This window comes from Eumetopias jubatus, unplaced genomic scaffold (assembly GCF_037043125.1).
Source record: "Eumetopias jubatus isolate StellerSeaLion01/CBP00866 unplaced genomic scaffold, mEumJub1_p1.0 scaffold_13, whole genome shotgun sequence".
NCBI lineage: Eukaryota > Metazoa > Chordata > Mammalia > Carnivora > Otariidae > Eumetopias > Eumetopias jubatus.
In genome coordinates this window covers 63,029,467-63,035,242 of record NW_028274819.1, presented here as the reverse complement: position 1 = coordinate 63,035,242, position 5,776 = coordinate 63,029,467, and the positions used below count along the sequence as shown (strand labels likewise).

At 36.0% G+C, this 5,776-nt stretch overlaps 1 pseudogene; it reads right to left on the bottom strand.

Moving 5' to 3' along the window:
* Positions 1-4,792: 4,792 nt before the first annotated feature.
* Positions 4,793-5,150, bottom strand: LOC114218754 (gamma-aminobutyric acid receptor-associated protein pseudogene; annotated as a pseudogene).
* Positions 5,151-5,776: the final 626 nt, after the last annotated feature.

The following is a 5,776-nucleotide window of genomic DNA, read 5'->3' as shown; positions in this document are numbered from 1 at the left end:
GTTATGCAAAGCATATAGATAGCATAAGCCTCCACTCAAGGGCATAATTTATTGCTTTCTACATTGTACAGTCCTCTCCATACAGATATGTTTTCATATATTTGCCACAAATAAACTATATACTTTTTAGCTTATTCTGTTGATTTAATTCTTTCAATTATATCATTTATTGTACTTTAACATAAAAGCTTTTTGAAAAGCATTTTCCTATGTATCAAGTTGCTCTTACAAAATAATCTAGCCTAAAGGAAAAATTCTAAAATGCCAATAAAGTTTTATATACAAAAATGTTCAATAAAATGTTATTTATCATCATTGAAACTGGAAAAATAACATTATTGGGTAATCTGTGGTCAATCAACATTTTTTAAATGAATAGGTTTTATAGCATAGGAAATTCCTCCTTGTGTATTATTTATAGTGTTTTTGTCTCCCTAAAAAGCCAACAACTATTGTGTTGTCATCTTTTAATCCTCCATTAAATGCCACACTCATATGGGCACAGGTGATAATGTATTACATAGCTAAGTTAAAACTAAAGTATCCTTTCTATGTGTCTTCTTCAAACGACAATGCCTTATCATAGTGGTGGCAAGTACATCAGAGCTCACATTCACTTTTTACTCTCATATCCACAAACAGCATCACTAATTCAGACACTTATTTCTACCAAACCCAAATACAGCCTCTGACTCCATTGCAACCCAGAGCTCAGTGATTCACCAATCAATAAGAGCTCCATGTGGTGATAAAATTAATATGCCATTCTGAGTGGCTATAAATAGTATGAATGGTATATCCCTTTGAAAAACAGTCTGGGCAAGATCTTAAGGTAATGTCCCTTTTATGAGTCTCCAAGTCAATTACATTCAGAATTTTTGGTCCACAAGACAAAGTTTTGAGACATGATGACTATAATTAAATTCTGGCTCTACTACTGAGTGACTTCTGTTCTTATGTAAATCACTGAACCTTTCTGGACTCTACTTGCTTGGTAAAATAATAATTATAATAATAATAGTCATTCTGTTGTGTTTTGTGAGGGTCAAATAAAAATAAGCTTTGGAAACTTAGAGCATTTTGCAAATGTGCAATCATTATTCTTATTAATTCAGCAGTCAACAAAGGAGTGACTAATTAGTATGTTTCCAGAATAGGGCCCAAGGGCACAGAGTTGCTAGAATATATACTCTGTCATTAAAGGGAGTTATTGTAGATACTATTTTTTAATGTTGATTAATGATGTTATCTATATTACCTAATGGCTAGGGTAGTGGTTTAAATAGGTAATGGTCAATTTCATTTAATAAAATAGGCTAAGTCCCAAAGATCACATATGATGTGATTCCATATATACGAAGTGTCTAGAATAGACAAAACTACAGAGACAGAAAGTAGATTAGTGATTGTCGGGGTGAATGGAGGAAGGGGGAATGGGGAGTGATGGCTAAAAGGTATGGCATTTCTTTTTGGGGTGATGGAAATGTTCTAAAATTGATTGTAGTAATGGTTGCACAACTCTGTAAATATACTAAACACCACGTAATTGTATACTTTAAATGGGCAGATTATATGGTATGTGAACTGTATTTCAATAAAAAATAAGATAAATTTAAAAATCAAAACAATCCACTCATCTGACATTATATAAAAACAAAAACAAGCACACAAATATACGAGCAAGCAAAAGCAGATTTCACTTAATTGAAATAATTTCATATTCTTCTTATGCCTGTCTTTGTTAGCTTATCTTTATGAGAAGTAATAAGAAGGAGTAGATTAAAATAAAATGTGCTCTCTGCATTCCCGTCACCCTTCCATATGTATTTACTTATGAAGTCTCTGCTATGTCCAAGACTGAACAAACAGTATCCATCAATTCCACCCAAACCATCTGATTCATTTCTGGATAATGCCCACTTCCAAAAGTTCTCTTTCTCTTCTAAAATTCTTGAGCACTCATTTGCTCCGTGAGAAATTATTTGCTCTGTGAGAATAGGTTAGTCTGATTTATTTCCCTTTCTCTTTTTATCTCAACACCTTATAAAAAAAAAGTCTATTCCATGATTGCTCCAGTTTGCAATAGCTTCTGAGTTTCTGATCCACTTCTTACTGGCCAATCCATGGTGCTAAAACAGAGAACCCTATCAATTCCCAGATTCCAAGAGTGACAATTGTAGTTACTATGTCTTTGAGTGTCTTTTTTTTTCAAAGTTTTTATTTAAATTCCAGTTAGTTAACATACAGTGTAATATTAGTTTCAGATATCCAGTGTTGTGATTCAACACTTCATACAACAAATGCTCATCACAAGTGCCCTCCTGGGGTGCCTGGATGGCTCAATTGTTAGGCATCTGCCTTCGGCTTGGGTCATGACCCCAGGGAGTGGGAGAGGGAGAAACAGGCTTCCCGTGGAGCAGGGAGCCCGATGCAGGGCTCGATCCCAGGGCCCTGGGGTCATGACCTGACCTGAAGGCAGATGCTTAATGACTGAGCCACCCAGGTGCCCCAATAAATAAATAATTTTAAAAAAAGACCAAGTGCCCTCCTTAATCCCCATCACCTATTTAACCCATCCCACCATCTACCTCCCCTCTGGTAACCATCAGTTTGTTGTCTATTGTTAAGAGTCTGTTTCTTGGTTTTCCTCTTTTTTTCTCCCTATGTTCATTTGTTTTCTTATATCCCACATATGAGTGAAATCATGGTATTTGTCTTTCTCTAACTGACTTATTTCACTTAGTATAATATTCTTTAGCTCCATCTATGTCATTGTGTGAATGGCAAGATTTCATTCTTCTTTATGACTGAATAATATTCCACTGTGTATGTGTATTCTTCTATGTATCTATGTATCTATCTACCTACATACCTACCTATATACCTACCACATCTTCTTTATTCACTCATCAATTGATGGACATTGGGCTATTTCCATAGTTTGGCTATTGTTGATAATGCTGCTATAGACATCAGGGTGCATGTACCCCTTCATATTAGTATTTTTGTATTCTTTGGGTAAATACCTACTAGTGCAGTTGATGAATTTCTTGTTTGATTTTCTTCATAACCACGCTGTACTCTGTAAATAATGTCGCCTTTGGGTATGGCCCAAGTTATCACACTGCCCCAGGGTTTACGGTGTCTCTTTTCATTCTATGAAAACACTGGGTTCAGAATCTGCCTTCCATGACTATGTCTGATATGTTAGCAAACCTGAAGAATAAAGTCTCTACCTTAAATGCTACTGCCTGTCTCTAGGATGTTTGCTTTCCTCTTTTACCCCCTATCAATTTTCCTTTATTAATAGAAAAGTATAGGGATTCTCTACTCCATGGTTGAGGAATCAACTAGTAGATGGTGTGATTGGGAGGAGGGTCACCATCTTTAATTCCCAATGAGATGCTTTATCTGTACTCTATAATGTCCTTAGGTTACTGCTTCTCTCACTCCATTTTCCATAGCAATCTGCCTTGAGCTATGTTGGTTCTAGCCATGTTTCTCCCATCCTAATTGAGGCATATTTCATGTAAAGTACTGACCATTTTGACATTCCATTGACAAACTCATACCCGAAAGCATGTGTTCTGAGATTTGACATGATGAAGAGGAGTAAAGGTATATCATCATTGAATTATAGACTGAAACATAAAAGATACAATTAATAAGACCAGAAGAAAATATAGAAAAATTTCTTTACAATTTTGGAGTGTGTAGAGGAAAAAACAAAATTACTATAAAATTATTTAAAGTGATATATTGAACTTAATAAAGCAAATAAAATATTTGTGCTCATTACTTATTAAAATAATTATTTACATATATACTCAAATAATTATGTCCAGAATATTTTAGTAATTCTTACATGTCAAAAGTACAAAGAAAATTAATCCAATTAAGAAATGGCAAACATTTGGATAGACACCTAACAGAAAAATATATATGAAGGAAAAATGAGCTCATAAAAAGATGCTCAACATGATAAATCTTCAGGGAAATGAAAATTAAAACCACAGTGAGATTCCATTTCATACTCATGAAAATAGCTAAAATTAAGAAGACTGGAAACAAAAATTGGTAAGAGCAACTGGAAATCTCATATATTGATAGGACTGTCAAAAATGAATAGTCACTTTGGAAATTTGTTTGCCTGTTTCTTATAAAGTTAAACATAAGCATACTTCACTCACCCAAATTGTACCATTAGGTATTTACCAAAGATAAATGAAAATATATGTCTGCAAAACAACTGTATAAAAAAATTCATAGGGGCGTCTGGGTGGCTCAGTCGTTAAGCATCTGCCTTTGACTCAGGTCATGATCCCAGGGCTCTTGGATTGAGCCTCACATTGGTCTCCCTGCTCCACGGAGAGCCTGCTTCTCCCTCTCCCACTACCCCTGCTTGTGTTCCCTCTCTTATTGTGTCTCTCTCTGTCAAATAAATAAATAAAATCTTCAAAAAAATTATAGCTGCTTTATATATATTAACAAAAAAATAAACTAATGAGTCATCCAAATGTCCATAGGAGAATAGATAAATAAATTGTCGTATATTCACTTGTATATGATCCCATTTATAACAAGTTCATAAAGAAGCAGATAATCAATGATACAAATCAGAATGGTGGTTGCCTTTGGGGAGGTTGGAGATTGACTGAAAGAAGGACGTGAGGAAACTTTCTAAAGTGATGAAATGTTCTGTAACCTGGCTGGGTTGCTGGCTGATACAAGCATATACATTTTTCAAAAGTCAGTGGATATTACACTTATGATCTATGCATTTTACTGTACTTCACAGACCGTAGACACTTTCATCACTGTAGGCGATGTATAGAAAGAAGTCCTCTTCATGGTGTTCCTGGTAGAGCTGACCCATTGTGGCACTGGTGGGTGGAATGACATTGTTGACAAAGGAAAGCAAGGCATCCTCAGCTCGGAGATGAATTCGCTTTCGGATCAAGAAGTAGATAGAACTGACCAACTGTGAGATCAGAAGGCACCAGATATTTCTTTTTGTCCAGGTCTCCTATCCGAGCTTTGGGAGCCTTTTCTACTATCACCGGAACCCAGTCCGGGTATTTCTTTCGGATCTTCTCGCCCTCAGAGCGGCGTTTCTCCAACCGATGCTCCTCTTTATACACGAACTTCATCCTCCCAGGAATCGGGTGGGACCGGGCTGGGCTAAGGGAACCCGGGGGGGGGGGGGAGCGGACGGGGGGCGGCGGCGACAGTGGCGACGCGCAGGCGGACTCAGCCTTTTTTTTTTTTAAACTAACACCTTGTTCTTTCTTTCTTTTTTTTTTAAAGATTTTATTTATTTATTTATTTGAGAGAGAGAGAATGAGAGAGAGCACAAGAGGGAAGAGGGTCAGAGAGAGAAGCAGACTCCTGCTGAGCAGGGAGCCTGATGTGGGACTCCATCCCGGGACACCAGGATCATGACCTGAGCCGAAGGCAGTCGCTTAGAATATACTTCAATTTAAATAAAATCATGTTACCATGTGGACTGTAGAGAAAGCACTGAGCAAAGAATCTTGACATAATTTATCAACTTGACTCTATAACTTAACTACCATTTTGATCTTAGGAAGATCATTAAATCTTTCTGCATTTCATATTTTTCATTTTTTAAATTTTAAACCATTGTTTTTTAAGGATCCTTATATTTCTATTCTTCATGAGTGAAGAAACAATATTTACCTTCTTCACTACTGTATCATGAAAGGCTTATACAATGTTTGACATATAGTATTTGTGCAATTTTTTTAGTGAATTG